Below are 20,801 nucleotides of genomic sequence, written 5' to 3'. Positions count from 1 at the left end.
GATATTAAACAGCAGAGTGAGAACGTCCCATTTCAAACCAACAGGCTAGTTGTTTGAGGCCAGTATGGTATTTAACATTTTTCTAATATTTATCTCCCTTTCTAATAGAGTAAAGGCTTCATTTTCCAGATCTCTCAAACAGGCAACCATGCCTGCAGTTTTAAAATATTGTTTTGTTTTGAGGTGTGTGTTAGCAATAACCTTTTCATTTCTTCCGAGCAATGCTGATTTCCCATTTAAGCAGTGATGTAAATATTCCTTTCAAAATACATGTCAAATTTGAGAGTTCACTTACAGAAGAAAATGAAAACATTATTTACTTACATATATAATAGTTTAGGTGGAATGTGGCAAACAATGATGATGTCTGGACAACGAGGTATCACACTTCAATCTCTTCTCCTGTGGTGTGTTAATCTTCCCTGATTGATAAAACTCTCTGGAAGGGGATTAATAATTGAATTCCTTCTGGATTATCAGCCTTTAGTCTGATAAGGGAAATTCATGAAAAGCCCCTCTGTCCATGTGCTGTTCCCCAAGCAATCATCATACCAGTGTGGCATATTTGGGGATGTTATTTCCTGGATTCCTTGAAAATGTATTCCAAATTCATCTTTTACAGAAATGGAATGACGCTCAAAGTTTGCCCAAGGCCATGAAAAGGGTTGATGAAAGGGAACTACTCACATTTAATAATTCCTACCTCTCTTTTCTCAGATCCCTTTCCTTACCACACATACACAAATACCAGTTCAAGTCAAGTTGATTCAGGACCACTGAACTTTCCAGGTAGCCCTTAACATTCTTGCTTCTTCCTGTCTGAGTATTGCTGGTCTGAACTTAAGAGAGCTAAGACTGTGATAAATTTTATAGATCGAATTCTACCAGAAACATATCTGTAGTCAAAAAGAATTAGGTTTATTTAGCTTGTTCAGAAAGGGAGAACACATACCAGAGAAAACATAAGGTGTCTTGGTAAGAGGTAACTGGGGAGAGCTTATTTTAGGATTTGGGTTTATGCTGGGTAACTAAATCTAAGGAGAGTTTAAGGAGGAGGACAACAGTTTTGGATTGGACACAGTCAAGCAGTAGAGGCAATTCAGTGATTAGGTATCTTACAAATTTTTATCCAGAAAGCAGAAGGATTAAAACAAGGCTAGATTAGTCCTCGGAAAAGTGTGATACCCTACCTTGTCTTAACCTGAATTGACTCTCTCTTAGCTGAGAGAGGCAGACAAACTCCATTTTGGCTCCTTCACTTGCAGCTCCTTACCTACCCCTCTTCCTCAAGGACTAGACTTGTGCAAGCTGACTCTCAGCACATCAAAGAATGCAATTAACTGATAAGATGCTGTGGCAAGCTATAGCCGCAGTTCCCAGGAATTCACCCGGTTGATGGTACCCTAAGCCCTCACATTTTTGTCCAGTTGATGGTACCCAAAGCCCCCACATCTATCACCTTGTGATGGATTTAAAGCCCCTGCACCTGGAACTGTTTGTTTTCCTGTAACCATTTGTCTTTTTAACTTTTTTTGCCTGTTTTACTTCTGTAAAATTGCCTCAGCTAGGCTCCCCTTCCCCTTTCTAAACCAAAGTATAAAAGAAAATCTAGCCCCTTCTTCGGGGCCGAGAGAATTTTGAGCACTAGCCGTCTCTCCATCGCCAGCTAATAAAGGACTCCTGAATTCGTCTCAGAGTGTGGCATTTCTCTATAACTTGCTCGGTTACAACAAAAGAAGCAAAATCCACTCATATTAGTCAGAATTGGAAGATGTTGAGTCCTATTTGCGGTACCAGAGTGGCTTTGTCTGTATCTTGTTCCAAACTACATGGTGGTCTTGTCTGATCTTTGTTTATATTCTGTGATCACTGTTTATGTTCAGTTAGAAACATTAGGTCTAGCTGTCAGCTGAACAGTTTTTCACTTTCTTACCTGCAAGCATTTGTCCTCCCAAATGTAGGATCCCACCCATCTCTTAGTGTTTCTGGCCCTAACTGGTTGAGTGTGTCACCTCTACTTGGCCAAAGGGAGGAGAGCAGATCTTTGAGATCATCTACTCCCATTTCCCACCTCAGTCAGGAACTCCTCAGCAACATCTCTTCTAGGGTAGGGGACTCACTGCCACCCAAGGCAGCTCCTCCCATCTTTACACATCCATTGTCAAACGTGTCAGGACTCTGAGCCCAAGCTAAGCCATCATACCCCCTGTGACCTGCACGTACACATCCAGATGGCCTGTTCCTGCCTTAACTGATGACATTCCACCACAAAAGAAGTGAAAATGGCCTGTTCCTGCCTTAACTGATGACATTACCTTGTGAGATTCCTTCTCCTGGCTCATCCTGGCTCAAAAGCTCCCCCGCTGAGCACCTTGTGACCCCCGCCCCTGCCCGGCAGAGAACAACCCTCTTTGACTGTAACTTTCCTTTACCTACCCAAATCCTATAAAACGGCCCCACCCCTATCTCCCTTCACTGACTCTCTTTTCGGACTCAGCCCGCCTGCACCCAGGTGAAATAAACAGCCTTGTTGCTCACACAAAGCCTGTTTGGTGGTCTCTTCACACGGACGTGAGTGAAAAAACCTAGGTTACTTTCCCCCATATGTTGTTGAAAAGATAACACATGTCCTTGGTTATAAAATACTGCATAAAGGAGCACACGGTGCAAATGAAGTGTCCTTCCCACCCTTCCCCCACCCCCATCTCCCAGATCTCCTTTCAGAGTTCCTACTGGAATATGCATATGCCAGCATTATGGCATTCTTTTTTTTTTGAGACGGAGTCTCGCTCTGTCACCCAGGCTGGAGTGTAGTGGCACAATCTCGGCTCACTGCAAACTCCGCCTCCTGAGTTCAAGTGACTCTCCTGCCTCAGCCTCCAGAGTAGCTAGGATTACAGGTGCCCACCACCATGTCTGGCTAATTTTTTTTTGTATTTATAGTAGAGACAGGGTTTCACCATGTTGGCCAGGCTCGTCTTGAACTCCTGACCTCAGGTGATCCACCCGCCGCTTTTTGTTTCACTTAACTTATTCGTTCATTCAATAAATATTTACCAAGCTATTACTATGTGTCAGGCACTATTGCCAGTGATGACAAAATAGTAGAGAACAAAACAAAGTGCCTACCCTTAAAAGACCTTATGCTGTAGGGAAAAAAGACAAGCAACAAACACACACGTATATAATATAACACTCAGACACTGACAAGAGCTGTGAAAAAAGAGAAAGGAGAATACAGAGTTGGTGGAGGTCTATTATTTTCTTTTCTTTTTTTTAATTTCAATTTTTTTTTTTTTTTGAGACAGGGTCTCACTCCGTCACCCAGGCTGGAGTGCAGTGCACCTTACTACAACCTCAGCCTCTTGGGTTGAAGCAATACTCATGCCTCAGCCTCCCCAGTAGCTGGAATTACAGGCACATACCACCATGCCTGGCCAATTTTTGTATTTTTAGTAGAGACAGGATTTCGCCATGTTAGCCAGGCTGGTCTTGAACACCTGACCTCAAGTGATCCGCGCACCTAGGCCTCCCAAAGTGCTGGGATTACAGGAACGAGCCACTGTGCCCGGCCCTACTATTTTCAAGAGTAGTCTGGGCAGGTCTTTTAGAGGGCTTGACATTGGAGCACAGACATGAGGGAAGCGAGGAAGCAAGCCATAAAGATACCTGGAGGAAGAGCAGGAGAAAATGCCCTGAGATGAAAGCATGCTTTAAGGCAGGAAAACAGAGTCTGGAGGCTGGGAACAAAAGGCTGATTCACACTTCAGCTATGACAGGAAATATCCTCTCCACAGGGTGTAGGCTAAGTAAATGACTTTGTAACTTTACTTCATCCTCTTCATTTACATAGGACGTGTCCCAAGTAGAGGGTATTTAAATTCCCAGAAATTCTGTAACAGGGACCCTTGAGCCCCTATGCTTGGGCCCCCTCCCACACTGCGGAGTGTATTGGTGAGATGGAGTCTTGCTCTGTGGCCCAGGCTGGAGCACAGTGGCTCACCTGGCTCACTGCAACCTCTGCCTCCCAGGTTCAAGCAATTCTCCTGCCTCAGCCTCCCGAGTAGCTAGGATTACAGGTGTGCGCCACCATGCCCAGCTAATTTTTGTATTTTTAGTGGAGACGGGGTTTCACCATGTTGGCCAGGCTGGTCTCGAACTCCTGACCTCGTGATCCACGCGCCTCGGCCTCCCAAAGTGCTGGGATTACAGGCGTGAACCACCGTTCCCAGCTTGTACTTTCATTTTCAATAAATTCCTTCTTGTTTTGTGTGTTGTGTCCAATTCTTTGTTCAAGATGCCAAGAACCTGGACACCCTCCAATGGTGACAGCTTAGAGGGAAAATGGTGAGAGATGAGGTTGGACAAGTGTTCAGGGGGGCAGTTCACTTCCAGCCTTGTTGATGGTGACAACAACACTAGATCTTATTCTAAATGTAATGGGGAAACAGTTGAAAGCTTTTGAGCACGTGAGGGACATGGTCATGCTTACTTTTTTTTTTTTTTAAGATGGAGTTTCAAAAAAAAGCCTTCAGCCACCGTGCCAATCGTGTTTACATTTTATTTTATTTATTTTTTTGAGATGGAGTCTCACTCTGTCACCAGGCTGGAATGCAGTGGCGTGATCTTGGCTCACTGCAACCTCGGCCTCCCAGGTTCAAGCAATTCTCCTGCCTCAGCCTCCTGAGTAGCTGGGACTGCAGGCGCGCACCACCACACCTGGCTAATTTTTGTATTTTTAGTAGAGACATGGTTTCCCTATGTTGGCCAGGATGGTCTTGTACTCTTGACCTCGTGATCCACGCGCCTCGGCCTCCCAAAGTGTTGGGATTACAGGCATGAGCCACTGCGCCCGGCCATGTTTACCTTTCAAAAGGATCATTCTGGCTGCTGGTTGGAATAAAGACTGGAGCAGGGATGGGTTAGGGTTGAGGGTTATAGTAGAAGCAATGGCGGGACTAGTTTGGAGACCATTGCTGTATATATACTGAAACCGCCTTTGCAAAATTATGACTGAGACGGTGAAAAAGATCTAACTTCATCTTTGTTCTAACCTTTAACCTGTCCTTGTTCCTTCCTGGGTGTAGGCTAAACTAACTTTGGGAAGAACTTAGTTTATAGTTTAAAACAAAGATGATAACAGCCCCTTCCCAAAACAAACCTTCCTCTTGCCTGGGTACTAGACTGCCTTTGTAGGACTAACAAATTAGCCACAACATTAGAAATTATGGTTTAGGAGTCATGCAGCTGGAGGCTACAAGATTCTGATCCTCCCTAAACTTCTCCTAAGATCAGTGCTTGAGATATTTTGCAGACCCTGAACTTGATGGATCAGCTGGCACCACACAGATTGATAAACTGGCTCATCTGATCTTGTGGCCCGCACCCAGGAACTGACTCAGTGCAAGAGGACAGCTTCAGCTCCCCATGATTTCATCCCCTACCTGACCAATCAGCACTCCTTGCTCACTGGCTTCCCCCCACCCACCAAGTTATCCTTAAAAACTCTGATCCCCAGCGTGGAGCGGTGGCTCCTGCCTGTAATCCTGGTACCTTGGGAGGCTGAGGCGGGCGGATCACTTGAGGCCAGGAGTTCGAGTCCAGCCTGGCCAACATGGTGAAACCCCCGTTTCTACTAAAAAAAAATACAAAAATTAGCCAGGCATGGTGGCGCATGCCTTGTAGTCCCAGCTACTCCGGAGACTGAGGCAGGAGAATCACTTGAACTGGGGAGGCAGAGGCTGCAGGGAGTGGAGATTGTGCCATTGCACTCCAGCCTGGGCATCAGACTCCATCTCAAAACAAACAAACAAACAAAAAACTCTGATCCCCGAATGCTCAGGGAGACTGATTTGAGTAATAATAAAACTCCGGTCTCCCACACAGCTGGCTCTGTGTGAATTACTCTTTCTCTATTGCAACTCCCCTGTCTTGATAAGTCAGCTCTGTCTAGGTAGCAGGCGAGGTAAACCCACTGGCTGGTTACACAGCTTGAAGACAGCTCTGTATCTAAACTGTATCTATGTCTATATCTACCTTGGTCCCTCTTAATTCTTGCTACGGTAACCTATTTTATTTTATGGATGTATCATAATTTATTTCCTCAGTTCCCTAAAGATAGACTTTTTTTTCGTTTGAGACGGAGTCTTGCTGTCGCCAGGCTGGGGTGCAGGGGCGTGATCTCCGCTCACTGCAGCCTCTGCCTCTCGGGTTTAAGCAATTCTCCTGCCTCAGCCTCCCAAGTAGCTGGGACTACAGGAGCGCACTGCCACATCTGGCTAATTTTTGTATTTTTAGTAGAGATGGGGTTTCACCACGTTGGCCAGGATGGTCTTGGTCTCCTGACCTCATGATCCGCCTGCCTCGGCCTCCCAAAGTGCTGGGATTACAGGCGTGAGCCACAGTGCCTGGCTTTTTTTTTTTTTTTTTTTTTTTGAGACAAGGTGTCCCTCTGTCACTCAGGCTGGAGTGCAGTGGCACAGTCTCTGCAGACTGCAACCTCCGCCACTCGGGCTCAAGGGATCCTCCCACCTCAGCCTCCCAAGTAGCTGGGACTACAGGCGCACACCACCACACCTGGCTATTTTTTTTATTTTTTGTAGAGGCGAGGTCTCACTATATTGCCCAGGCTGGTCTTGAACTCCTGGGCTCAAGCAATCTGCCTGCCTCAGCCTACCAAAGTGCTGGACTGCCCAAGGGGTTCACTTGCACACTGCCTAGACAGAGCTGATTAATCAAGATGGGGGAATTGCGACAGAAAAAGTAATTCACACAGAGCCTGCTGTGCGGGAGCCCGGAGTTTTGTTATTACTCAAATCATCCTCCCCGAAAACTCAAGGATCAGAGTTTTTAAGGATAATTTGGTGGGTAGGGGGCCAATGAATTGGGAGTGCTGATTACTTAGTTGGAGGATGAAATTGCAGAGTCGCTGGGCGCAGTGGCTCACGCCTGTAATCCCAGCACTTTGGGAGTCCGAGGCGGGCGGATCACGAGGTCAGGAGACCATCCTGGCTAACACGGTGAAACCCCGTCTCTACTAAAAATACAAAAAATTAGCCGGGCGTGGTGGCTGGCGCCTGTAGTCCCAGCTACTCGGGAGGCTGAGGCAGGAGAATGGCGTGAACCCAGGAGGCGGAGCTTGCAGTGAGCCAAGATAGCGCCACTGCACTCCAGCCTGGGCGACAGTGAGATTCCATCTCAAAAAACCAAAACAAACAAACAAACAAAAAACCCAGAAATTGCGGAGAGTCAAAGCTGTTCTCTTCTGCTGAGTCAGTTCCTGGATGAGGGCCACAGAACTGGTTGGCAGGTCCAGTGGGGCCATCTGGTTGTTAGAAATGCAAAAACCTGAAAAGACATCTCAAAAGGCTGATCTTAGGTTTGCAATAGCGATTTTACCTCAAGAATAATTGGGGGCCGGGCACAGTGGTTCACGTCTGTGATCCCAGCACTTTGGGAGGCTGAGGCAGGCAGATCACTTGAGGTGGGGAGTTCCAGACCAGCCTGACCAACATGGAGAAACCCTGTCTCTACTAAAAATACAAAAATTAGCTGGGCGTGGTGGTGCATGCCTGTAATCCCAGCTACTCAGGAGGCTGAGGCAGGAGAATCGCTTGAACTCAGGAGGCGGACATTGTGGTGAGCCAAGTTGGTGCCATCGCTCTCCCGCCTGGGCAACAAGAGCGAAACTCCGTCTTGGGGGGGAAAAAAAAAAAAAGCTAGTTTAGCCTATGTCCAGGAATGAACAGGACACTTTAGAGGTTAGAAGCAAGATGGGGTCAGTTAGGTCTGATATTTCAGTTATGATTTTTTGCAAAGGCAGTTTCAGGATGACAGGGGTGAGCCATCGCGCCCAGCCCCTGATAGATATTTAGACTGGTCGCAACCCTTTTGCATTTACAAAAATGAAGTAATGAATATATCCTTTGTGCTCAGGTTTCGGCATATCTGCAGAGTTATTCTAAGAAGTGTAGTTGCTAGACACAAGGAAAAATAAATTATTCTTCATATTGAAATTAAATCTGGTGATCTAATTCTCCATCAAAGAAACCAATTTATTCACTCTTTGCCACACCACCCCTTCAGAGGCTATAAAAGAGAGGAATCTGCCACCCCTCCCACATCAGTTTTCTTGTCTTTAAATATTCCCAGTCTTGGCAGGGAGTGGTGGCTCACGCCTGTAATCCCAGCATTCTGGTAGGCCCAGGCGGATGGATCAGCTGAGGTTGGAGTTCGAGACCAGCCTGGCCAATATGGCGAAACCTCGTCTCTACTAAAAATACAAAAATTAGCCAGGCGTGGTGGCACCTGCCCGTAATCCCAGCTACTCGGGAGGCTGAGGCATGAGAATCGCTCGAACCCAGGGGGCAGAGGTTGCAGTGAGCCGAGATTGCTCCACTGCACTCCAGCCTGGGCGACAGAGTGAGATTCTGTCTCAAAACAAAAACAAAAACAAAATAACAAAAACCCAGTCTACCAAGCCACCACCTGAGGCCCTGTCTCCTCCTCGCACGGTCCCCATTTGAGGTTACAGAGAGATAAACTGAGGCACAAGCAGCACCCGCGGCCCAAGACCTCCCCCTGGCCTCACTGTCCCCCTTTCCCTATCTTCCCCGGGCCGAGTTCCAACCCGGATCCCTCCTTCGCAGCTCAGCCCTCGACTCCCACCTCGTCCCTCCTCTGCCCCCTCCGCGGCTGCGGAAGGGGACGCGAACCGTCCTGGTCCCATCCGAGCCGCCGTAGCGCGAGTGCCGCGGGAGTTCGGCAGCCCAGGTCGCCAAGGCAACGGGCTCCGCTGCAGGTTGCGGGCTGCGGGCTGCGGGCGCTAGGCTGCCCCAGGGAGGCGCTGCGGGCCGGCGGCCCAGGCACGGCGCGGCGGCGAGACCGCAGGTGAGCAGGAGCCGGGCGGCCGGTTGCGGCCCCAACGCTCCGAGCCTGGCGTCGACTCGTCGCAGGGGGCGAGGGGCTGAGCCGCCAGGGACCCCGGGGAGGGAGGCTGCGGCCCGATCTTTGTCCCTCAGCCGCGCCAGGGACTGCGCCCCCGACGCCCTTTGACCCCGCCCCGCGTTCAGGGAGAGTCCGTTTTCGGCCGTTTATTATATTTGTAGCCATTGGTCGACCTCATTCGAAAGTTTCTTAAAAAAAAATCCCTTCTTATTTGGGGGCCGGAAAAGAACTGAAAACTGTGCAGAAAATTTATTTGTGTGTGTGACTCTTCTGGGGCCAGAGAGGATTGACTTCTTTGTGTGTCAGTTTTATCGTCTGCAAAATGGGAATCATGGTAGCACCTGTCTGATGACGTTATTACAAGGTAAATTTATATTTAAAATTCGTGGAGGTAAGTCCTCAATACTCGGGAGCTTTTATTATTACTACTACTACTACTAGGAGGACCACCACTGAGCATTTATTGTGAGCCAGGGCCCGGGCTGATAGCCAGGGTAAAAAAGTGAACGAGAGACATCGTGTCCTGAGGGAACTCCACAGTTTTCCGGAGGAGACAGACTCGTAAACAAGAATTCACAGTGATTCCGGTTATGATTTTGGACATACAGAGGGGCTGTGAATGCACAGAGAAAACAGTTAACCTGGATTTCTGGAGGTGAGGTTAGTGTGGATGTTCAGGGAGAGATGCCAAAAGAAGGTGACTTCCGAAATGAGACATGAAGGCTGCCTTTATGTTGGCCAGAAGATGAGGCTGTTGGAGTGTACCTTGCTGTAGGTAGAGAAAGCAGTGTGTGCAAAGCCTTGGGGAGAGGGAGTGCAGACTTCTTGGGAATCTGCAAGGATTTCAGTCTAGCTGGAGAGCAGATTATGAGAGTTGGAGGGTATCTGGCTAGATGGTGTTTGAGAGACAAGCAGGTGCTCCTCCTGAAAGACTGTAAGTGTGGAGGAGTTTGGGCTTTATCTTGGGGGCAGTGGGAAGCCATCAAAGGGTTTTAAGCCGGAGGTGTGTGTTTTTGATCAGAGGTATGGTTTCAGAAAAATCAGTTTTTTTGTGTTTCTCTCTTGGTCTAATCATTCCTCCCATCTGTTTTTCACTTTGCAGGCATTCATTTGTGGTGATTCATATATGTGTGCGTATGTGACAGTGTGTGTGTGTGTGTGTATGTATTTGTTTTTGAGATGAGGTCTCACTGTGTTGCCCAGGCCGGTCTCAGATTCCTGGGCTCAAGTGATCCTCCTGTCTCAGCCTCCCAAGCAGCTGGAACTGCAAGTGCACACCACTGCGCCTCGCTAATTCAAAAAATATTTAATGAGCATCTTCTTCTATGTACAAGGCACTGTGTAGGTAGTAAGGAAGCAGGTCCCTGCCCTCAAGGAGATCACAGATTGGTGGAGAAAATATGCATGAAACAAGTGATTATAATTGTAATGAGAATTGTGAAAGGGGACGCATGTTAAGATCAAACTAGCATAGTTTGGAGATTCAGGTAGGGTTTTGATAAAATGTCTGGAGGGTGTAGTCTGAGTTAGCTATTGTGGGGATATTCCAAACATTTTCAAAGTACATTCATGGAGCCAAAAGCAGTCCACTACAACTGGAACTTAAAGATCAATATTGAAAGAGATCCCTCCAGAGAGGCTGAAAAAAAAAAAGGCTGAGATTATTCAGGGCTACTGCATTGCATACTCTTGGAATAATGAGCCATGCACTTAGTCTACACTAAAAGAAATGGCTAGAGAAACAGGAACAGGAAAGAAACCAGCAAAGTATAGTAATGAAGGCCAAAGGAAGAGGTTGGTTGGCCTTTGTAGATGTTGCTGAGATGTCGAGTAATACAAGTTAAAAATTAAAGTGTGTCCTTTTGGGTAAATAAATATGGAGGTCAGTTGGGACCTCATTGAGCAGATTTGGTGAAATGGTTGGGGCGGAATCTATAATATCAGCAGCTTTCAAAGGTTCAATATAATATATCAGTGGGATGAGTTAAGAGTGGGATGTGAGAAAGACAAAGTGTAGGCAGCTCAGAGAAGTTTGGCTGCGAAGGGAGGTAGAGAAGGCTGGGGAGCGATTGGGGAATAGGTGAAGTTTTTTTGAGCATGAGAGAGATTAAATGCTGTTGGCAAAGAGCCAGTAGAGAGAGAAAGGCTGAGAAGACACAGGATATGAAAGGGAGAATTGATAGTATAACTTTCCTGAGAAGGTGGGAGTGGAGGAGCTCCACAGTACAGATCCTTCAATAGGAGTCTGATGCCTGTTACTTTTTGGAGACGTGGGAAGCCAGGTTATTCCTGAAAGGAGTGCACCAGTGTAATGCAACAAAAATAAATAAAGGTATAAGTGTGGAAGGAAAGTCACAATTTTCATTGTCGGCAGATAGCAGGCATTTATTGAACTAGTATTGTGTTAAGTACTTTTCATGCACCATTTTTTTTTTTTTTTTGAGACAGGGTATCACTCTGTCGCCCATGCTGGAGTGTAGTGGTGCAATCTTGGCTCACTGCAGCCTCTGCCTCCTGTGCTCAAGCGATTCTCCTGCCTCAGCCCCCCAAGTAGCTGGGAATACAGGTGTGAGCCACCACACTCATCTAATTTTTGTATTTTTAGTAGAGATGAGGTTTTGCCATGTTGACCAGGCTGGTCTCGAACTCCAGACCTCAAGTGATCACCCGCGTCGGCCTCCCAAGGTGCTAGGATTACAGGCATGAGCCACTGTGTCCGGCCTCATGCACCGTTCTTAATGGATAATGTGATGTTTACAACAACCCTGTGAGATAGGCCCTCTAATAATTGCAAATTTATGGATAAAGAAACTGAGGTAAAATGCTCACTCAGGGTCACACAGTATTTGAATCTAGGTTTACCTGAACCCAGAGCTTTTACTCTTGACCACTACCTGGATGATATAAATCTCTACCTGTGATATGATTGTCTGCTGAGAAAATTCAAGAGAATTAAACTAAAAATACTTAGATATAATAAGGGTAAGTGAACAGCAGTTATAAGACAGACAAAAAGCAATAGTTTTATGCAAACAAAAATAGAAAATGTAATTGTAGGAGAACTGACAATAGCAACATGAAAAATAAATACTTAGAAATAAACTTAAAAATACATGTACCCAGCTTAGCCACACAGAGTAAGAGTTGGCTGGGCATGGGGATGGGAGGACAGGATGAGTAAGGTAAAGTAGTTTTCCCATGGGAACATCAGAGTATTGATACTGGAGAAGGGGTAGGTTAAGAAAACAGATGTCTATCATAAGACATCATGAGATATTCACTATCATGTTTTTATAAAGTTGAAAAACTGGCCTGGCACGGTGGCTCACACCTGTAATCCCAGCACTTTGGGAGGCCAAGGTGGGCAGATCATCTGAGGTGAGGAGTTTGAGACTAGCCTGGTCAACATGGTGAAACCCCATCTCTGCTAAAAATACAAAAATTAGCTGGGTGTAGTGGTGCACGCCTATAGTCCCAGCTACTCGGGAAACTGAGGCAGGAGATTCTCTTCAACCTGGGAGGCAGAGGTTGCAGTGAGCTGAGATTGCACCATTGCACTCCAGCCTGGGTGACAAGAGCAAAACTCCATCTCAGAAAAAAAAAAAAAAAAAAGACAATTAGGTGGGAGCGATATATGTTAGAAAGATGTTTACATTATATGGTTAGGTGTAAAAAGCAGATTACAGTACAGTATGTTCCTGTTTTTTTAAATGTATACATGTTTATAATTAAAAATCTGGAAATACTAGTTCTTTTTAAAAAAATGTTAAATCTTTGTGATAAAATTTACCATCTTAACTATTTTTAAGTGTACAGTTTTGTAGTATTAAGTGTATTCATGCTGTGCAACCAATCTGCATGACTTTTTCATCTTGCAAAAGTGCAAAAGCCAAACTATACCTTTAATAGGTTTAGCTCCCCATTTCCCCCTCCCCACCAGCCCTTGGCAGCACCCATTCTACTTTTGTTTTCTATGTGTTTGGTTACTCTGGATACATCGTGTTAGTGGAATCTTGCATTATTTGTCTTTTTGTGAGGGCTTATTTCACTAGCATAGTGTCCTCCAGGTTCATCCTTGTTGTGTAGCATGTGTCAGAATTTCATTCTTTTTGTAAGGCTGAATAATATTCCATTGCATGTTTGTACCACACTTTGTTTATCCATTCATTGATGGTCACTTTGAGTTGCTTCCATCTTTTGGCTATTGTGAATAATATTGCAGTGAAACATAAGTGTACTGTAAAGGTAAGCTGTTTATGAGATCATGGGGAAACTTTTGTTCTGTTCCTCATTGCCTTAATTTTCCTTTTTATGAGCATGAATTGCCTTCATAATCAGAAAAAAAATCGAGAAGTATCTTTTTTAGGAGGCTGGGGAAATAAGGGTAAAAAGGGGCAGTGGCAGCGGGAAGGGAAAGGAGAGGCAGATTTGAGAGACATTTCAGAAGGAGAATCAACAGGACTTGACCACTAAGAGGTAAGGGAGAGAGGAGTGGAAGATGAAGCTTTCCTGGCCTCTAGTGGGAAGGGGCATCAGTCCTGGCGGGGCTTTGACTAGGGGAGGAGGGAGGAAATAAGGCTGGAGAGCCACCCGAGCTTTTGTTTAGCAGTTTGGACTTCATCTAGAAGGTGGAGAGAAACCATTGAAAGGAAGTGAAATGACTTGATCTGATTTGCACATAGAGAGATTACACTGGCTCTTTCCAACCATTCTTTAAGCTGAAGCCAGTTAGTGCCAGGTATCCCTTTGTGTTGCTTATGCTTGAACTTCTGTTAATTTCCTTTTAGTTGAGATGAACCTTTAGTACTGAAGTACACATATCTATTGTTCTAAAAGCACCTGGACTATTTTAAACAATGTTTTGGTGTTTTTTTTGTTTTTTTTTTTGACACAGAGTCTCACTCTGTTGCCCAGGCTGGAGTGCAATGGCGCCATCTCGGTTCACTGCAACCTCTGCCTCCCAGGTTCAAGCAATTCTCCTGCCTCAGCCTCCCAAATAGCTGGGATTACAAGCACCCACCATTATGCCCAGCTAATTTTTGTATCATTATTATTATTTTTTGAGATGGAGTTTCACTCTTATTGCCCAGGCTGGAGTGTAATGGTGCAATCTTGGCTCACCGCAACCTCCGCCTACTGGGTTCAAGCAAGTCTCCTGCCTCAGCCTCCTGAGTAGCTGGGATTACAAGCACGCACCACCACGCCCGGCTAATTTTGTATTTTTAGTAGAGACAGGGTTCTCCATGTTGGTCAGGCTGGTCTTGAACTCCCAACCTCAGCTCGCCTTGGCCTCCCAAAGTGCTGTGATTACAGGTGTGAGCCACCGCTCCTGGCATTTTTGTATTTTTATAAAGATGGGGTTTCACCATGTTGGCCAGGCTGATCTTGACTCCTGACCTCAAGTGATCTGCCTGCCTCAGCCTCCCAAAGTGCTGGGATTACAGGCGTGAGTCACCGTGCCCTGCCTGTGTTTGGTTTTATCTCAATAACACAGTCTCCTGTAAATATACTTACTTTTTTTTTTTTTTTGAGATGGAGTCTCACTCTGTCCCTCAGGCTGGAGTGCAGTGGCGCAATTTTGGCTCACTACACCCTCTGCCTTTGAGGTTCAGGTGATTCTCCTGCCTCAGCCTCCTGAGTAGCTAGGATTATAGGCACACGCCACCATACTGGCTGGTTTTTTTTTTTTGCATTTTTAGTAGAGACAGGGTTTCACCATATTGGCCAGGCTGGTCTCAAACTCCTGAACTCAGATGATCCACCCATCTTGGCCTCCTAAAGTGCTGGGATTATAGGTGTGAGCCACTGCACCCAGCCATCCTGTAACTATACTTTCTAACTTTAGTAGGAGAAATATGAATAATTGGGAAAATAAACAAGAAACAAAAATAATTCAAGGTAGAGTATGTCACAATTCTGTTAAAATTTTAAAACTTAAAATTTTTCACATTTTACTGAAAATTCTGACAGCCTCCTTTTGAGAGAAAAAGGACAATATAATGTACACAGTGTCAATATTAAGGAACTCTTACAAAATGAAAATTTGTAGGGTCCAGATGGATTCAGCCCATCACTTAGCTCCACTCCCACAAACCTGTAGTCTCTCTCTACTTCCAGAGCATTACAGACAGAGGGAGCTAACTGTTGTGCTAACATTTGTAAATAGCTCTGCAGTTTAGAAGAGCTGGATTTCCAAAAGATGCAAATCTATGATCTCATTTTCATCCTCCTAACAATTCTGTGGGGTAGGGATTATCATTCCCATTTTCAAATGAGAAAATTGAAGATCAGAGGATGTGACAGATCCCTCTCAGATACTATAAGTCCTGGAGTTTGAATCCAGGTTTTATTTTCTTCTTATATTTTAGCCTTTTATTATGGAAAATTTTAAACATACAAAAGTAGAAAAGATAATAAAAGACACCTAATAAAAGAAACCTAATACTGAGCTTTAACAGTTACCAACATATGGCCACTTTTATTTCATCTATACTGCCTACTTCCACCCCACCTTAAATTATCATAAAGCAAATCCTAGACGTCATATTTCATCCATGAATACTGTACTTCAATATACACATCTAAGAGAAAAGGATTTTTTCCTCCTCCTTTCCCCACTGTAGTCACAATATCATTATTACACCTAAGGAAATAAAAAGTAGTCATTCCTAAGTATTACAAAATATCCATTTGGTATTCAGTTTCCTTCAACAATTTTATAAATGTCTTTCCAAAAAAGTGGTTTTTTCAAGATGGAGTCTCGCCATGTTGCCCATGCTGTACTTGAACTCCTAGGTTCAAGTGATCCTCCTACCTCAGCCTCATCAGTATCTGGAAATACAGACGTGTGTCAGTGTACCCAGCTTTTTTTTTTTTTTTTTTTTTGACACAGAGCCTCACTCTTTCACCCAGGGTGGAATGCAGTGGTGTGATCTCCACTCACTGCAGCCTCTGCCTCCTCGGTTCAAGCAATTATCCTGCTTCAGCCTCCTGAGTAGCTGAGATTACAGGCACGCACCACCATACCCCACTAATTTTTGTCTTTTTAGTAGAGACAGGGTTTCACCATTTTGGCCAGGCTGGTGTCGAACTCCTGACCTCAGGTGATCTGCCCACCCACCTCAGCCTCCCAAAGTGTTGGGATTACAGGTGTGAGCCATCATGCCCGGCCTGCCCAACTTTCATAAATGTCTTTTTACAGTTGGTCTGTGTTCACTGGGATCCAAACAAGGTGCCCATATTAGACCTGATTGATGATCTCTTAAATCAACCTTGTCCAATCCACAGCCTGTGGGCCACATGCGGCCCAGGACAGCTTTGAATGAGGCCCAACACAAACCTGTAAACTTCCTTTTTTTTTTGGAACGAAGTGTCGCTCTTGTTGCCCAGGCTGGAGCGCAGTGGCGCGATCTCGGCTCACTGCAACCTTGCCTCCCGGGTTCAAGCAGTTCTCCTGCCTCAGCCTCCTGAGTAGCTGGGATTACAGGTGCCCACCACCACACCTGGCTAATTTTTGTATATTTAGTAGAGACGGGGGGTTTCATCATGTTGACCAGGCTGGTCTTGAACTTCTGACCTCAGGTGATCCACCTGCCTCGGCCTCCCAAAGTGCTGGGATTACAGGCGTGAGCCACCACACCCGGCCTCAAATTTGTAAACTTTCTTAAAACATTATGAGATTTTTTGTGTGTGTGATTTTTTTTCTTCTTCCAATGTGGCCCAGGGAAGCCAAAAGAATGGATACCCCTGTTTAAAATCTTCTTAATCTATAGCAATTTCTCCTCTTCTTTTTTCCCCCTTTGCCATTTATTTGTTTAAGAAAGTCATATCATTTGCCCTATACAACTTCTCGTATTCTGCATTTGACTGATTGCATCTATTTATTTATTTATTTTTCTTAGATGGAGTCTCATTCTGTTGCCCAGGCTGCTGGAGTGCAGTGGTGCGATCTTGGCTCACTGCAACGTCCACCTCCAGGGTTCAAGCAATTCTCCTGCCTCAGCCTCCTGAGTAGCTGGGACTACAGGCGCATGCTACCACGCCCAGCTAATTTTTGTATTTTTAGTAGAGACGGGGTTTCACCATGTTGGCCAGGCTGGTCTTGAACTCCTGACCTCCAGTAATCCACCTGCCTCAGCCTCCTAAAGTGTTGGGATTACAGGCGTAAGCCACTGCGCCTGGCCAGCATTCATTTAATATGTTTATTCCTTTTATTTTTTTTGTCCATTGTACTTTATAGGTGATGCTGTGTACATCCTATTGCATCATGTCAGAAGGCAGTAAGGTCTAGTTAGCTCTCTTTGCATGATATTAAGATTGATCATTGGGTTCAGGTATTGATAGCATGATCCATCTATTATAAGTCTCCCATCAGTCTTTCACAGAATGGCTTTAGCAGCTACTAATGACCATTGTCTAGATCCATTATTTTATTATATTAGGGGTTGCAAAATGAATTCACATTTTCTGATACCAAGTCACATGCCGTGTTTAATCCCACTATCTCCTAATTAAAGGAAGCCTTTACACACTGTCATCTATGCTCCACTCTGGTAGGTGGAAAAAAAAATTCCTCACTTAGTAGCTCAGCTTAATATAGTAATAAAAAAGAGCCAGAACCTATATGCTCTGTCCAGCACTAACTGCTCCCAACATTGCTTTCCTGGGTTGGCCTTATGTATTTGCAAAACCACACAGTGGAAGGGCTGCCTGTATTAGTGTTTTATAAACTGCTGTTCCTCAACCTACATTGTAGCCTGCTAATGTAGGTTGAGGAATATTTGGGGTAAAATTTCCAGCATTTTTTTTTCTTAAATGGAGTTTTGCTCTGTTACCTAGGCTGGAGTGCAGTGGTACGATCTTGGCCCACTGCATCCTCTGCCTCCCGGGTTCAAACGATTCTCCTGCCTTAGCCTCCCGAATAGCTGAGACTACAGGCACACACCACCATGCCCGGCTAAGTTTTGTATTTTTAGTAGAGATGGGGTTTCACCATGTTGGCCAGGCTGGTCTTGAATTCCTGACCTCAAGTGATCCTCCCACCTTGGCCTCCCAAAGTGCTGGATTACAGGTGTGAGCCACCATGCCCAGCCTAGCATTTTTTTTTTTAATGGAAAAATAGAAAAAAAATCACAATTCACCTCAGATACATCATATAGAGTAAGAATAAGTTTGGTTTTGTAAAACTTTTGTTTCAGCTCCATTTATGTGTCTCTGAGCCATGATGTAAAATATGTTTTTTTATTGGGGTCCTGGTCAAGTCATATAATTTTTCCAGTATTTACTTATTTTATTATTTATTTATTTATTTATTTATTTATTTATTGAGATGGAGCTTCACTCTTGTTGCCCAGGCTGAAGTGCACTGGCGCAATCTTGGCTTACTGCAACCTCTGCCTCCCTGGTTCAAGCGATTCTCCTGCCTCAGCCTTCTGAGTAGCTGGAATTATGCACGCCACCACACCTGGCTAATTTTTGTATTTTTTTTAGTAGAGACGGGGTTTCACCATGTCGGCCAGGCTGGTCTCGAGCTCCTGACCCCATATGATCCGCCCACCTCGGCCTCCCAAAGTGCTGGGATTACATGCATGAGCCACTGTGCCTGGCCCAGTTTTTCCAGTGTTTAAACAACCAACCTGTGCTATAGCAAGTTTCTCAGTCAAGGATTCATTTATGTTCAAGCATGCTACTTATAAAATAATACAGTATATTGATCCATTTATAAAATTATGCAATATATTGATTCATTTTAGAATTTCCTTTAAAGGCTTTCTTGGGTGACTGCCAATTAACCAAAATTAATTACGTTATCCCAATGACCAAATTAATCCCCTGGTAGTCAAACTGAACTGGATACATGAGTTATGTGAAAAACCTTCCAGGGGTTTTCACATGTACTGACGTTTTTGTTTTGTTTTTTTGTTTGTTTGTTTTTGTTCTTGTTTGAGATAGAGTCTCAAACAAAACTCCGGTTGCCCAGGCTGGAGTGCAATGGCATGATGTCGACTCACTGCAGCCTCTACCTCCTGGGTTCAAAGATTCTCCTGCCTCAGCCTCCTGAGTAGCTGGGATTACAGGTGCCCACCACTATACCTGGCTAATTTTTTTTTGTATTTTTAGTAGAGATGGGATTTCACTATGTTGGTCAGGCTGATCTTGAACTCTTGACCTCAGGTGATCCACCTGCCTCGGCCTCCCCAGGTACTGGGATTACAGGCATGAGCCACTGCACCTGGCCGTACTGATGTTTTTGATTCTCTGGTTGTACTTGAGGTAGAGTAAATGATTCTAACCAGCACTGGAACCATTAAAGGAATGTAGGGCCTTATCAGTATTAGTTGGTTGGAGAGGGGAAGTAAGTTAGGACTGGGCAGGAATGAGTGGGTGGAGAAACTGACTTAACCGTTTGGTTAGCTTCTAGGCATGGGAATTCAGTGGAGGGAGCCAGACCTCCTATGCGTATAATGGTAGCAAGAGTAGCCCTAATTTTGTTCCTGCCATTTCTAATCAGGATGGGCTTAGGACATGAGCAGTGGGATATTTAGTGACATCAGCAATGAAGGAGTAGGAAATACAGATTCTGATTTATTTTTTAAGTGATTCTCCATCAGCTGTGTGCTTTTAAGACTAGACTATGGGTTTTTTTGTTTTGTTTTGTTTTGTTTTGTTTTGTTTTGTTTTTGAGACTGGGTGTCATTCTGTCACCCAGGCTGGAGTTGCTGTGGTGCAGCCATAGTTCATTGCCACTTTGAACTCCGGTACTCAAGTGATCCTCTCACCTCAGCCTCTTGAGTAGCTGGGACTACAGGTGTGTGCCACCACATTCAGCTTATTTTAAATTTTTCTGTGGTTATAGGATCTCTGTATGTTGACCTGGCTGGTAGACTGTGTTTTTATTTGAATATTTGTACCAAAACTTAACATTCTGTTGCTTATTGATTATATTTTGCTACCTAAGAAAATAAATATGTATTATTTTTAATTGGCTTATATAAAACATAATACCTGTTTTCTTGTGGTTTTTAAGTAAAATTTGAAGCACTGATTTTTAAGTGTAGGTTCTTTTTTTTTGAGACGGAGTTTCGCTCTTGTTGCTCAGGCTGGAGTGCAATGGCACGACCACGGCTCACTGCAACCTCGCCTCCCAGGTTCAAGTGATTCTCCTGCCTCAGTCTCCGGAGTAGCTGGGACTACAGGGGTGTGCCACCACACCTGGTTAATTTTTGCATTTTTAGTAGAGACAGAGTTTCACCATGTTAGTCAGGCTGGTCTCGAACTCCTGACCTCAAATGATCCACCCACCTCGGCTTCCCAAAGTGCTGGGATTATAGGCATAAGCCACCACTCCCGGCCAAGTATAGCTTATTTTCTCATTTGTAATTTATTAAAGCCAAAGACACCATGATTGAAAGCAACTGAAAATGAAAATGATATTTCCAGGGAGGCTAATAACTTACGGAGCTTTCCTGTGGCCTCAGGGTCATTGTTCTCTGTTAGCCAATCCTTAGAAATTGCTAGAACTCATAGGAATGCAGAGTTGTATTATGAGAAGAACAAGAACTTGGGTTTCAGGCAGATCAGGGTTGGGCAAGGTCTCTGAGTCTAGGTTCCCTTATCTGTAAAATGTCTCATGAGGTCATGTGAGAGTTAATCATTATAAAGCTTGGGCACTAGAAGGGGCTTAATTAATGTGAGTTATCTTCCTTTCTTCCAGTTCTGATTTTGCAAACCTACCTACTCCGTGTTTCTGCTAATCACCAGAATGAAACTTAAAAAAAAAAAAAGCTGATGGTTTAATCTTGATTTTCAATGTCAGTTAAGCATAACATAATTCTATTTTTTCTTATGTGCATAAG

The 20,801-nt window shown here is 44.7% G+C and overlaps 1 protein-coding gene across 3 annotated transcripts in view; it reads left to right on the top strand.

Moving 5' to 3' along the window:
• Positions 1-8,738: 8,738 nt before the first annotated feature.
• Positions 8,739-20,801, top strand: part of PKIG (cAMP-dependent protein kinase inhibitor gamma) — an 89,363-nt gene continuing 77,300 nt past the window's right edge. The window contains exon 1 of one of the 3 annotated variants that reach the window (XM_032143312.2): positions 8,739-8,889. The gene's annotated coding sequence lies outside the window, so the exon portion shown is untranslated. Of the gene's footprint in view, positions 8,890-9,196; positions 9,311-20,801 lie in introns of those variants that run through there. The other 2 variants (XM_032143314.2, XM_032143315.2) reach the window with 2 other exon arrangements.

The sequence above is a fragment of the Hylobates moloch genome, unplaced genomic scaffold, assembly GCF_009828535.3.
Source record: "Hylobates moloch isolate HMO894 unplaced genomic scaffold, HMol_V3 SCAFFOLD_21, whole genome shotgun sequence".
NCBI classification, from domain to species: domain Eukaryota; kingdom Metazoa; phylum Chordata; class Mammalia; order Primates; family Hylobatidae; genus Hylobates; species Hylobates moloch.
Note: the sequence above shows the minus strand (reverse complement) of the source record. Positions and strands in the feature narration are given on the sequence as shown.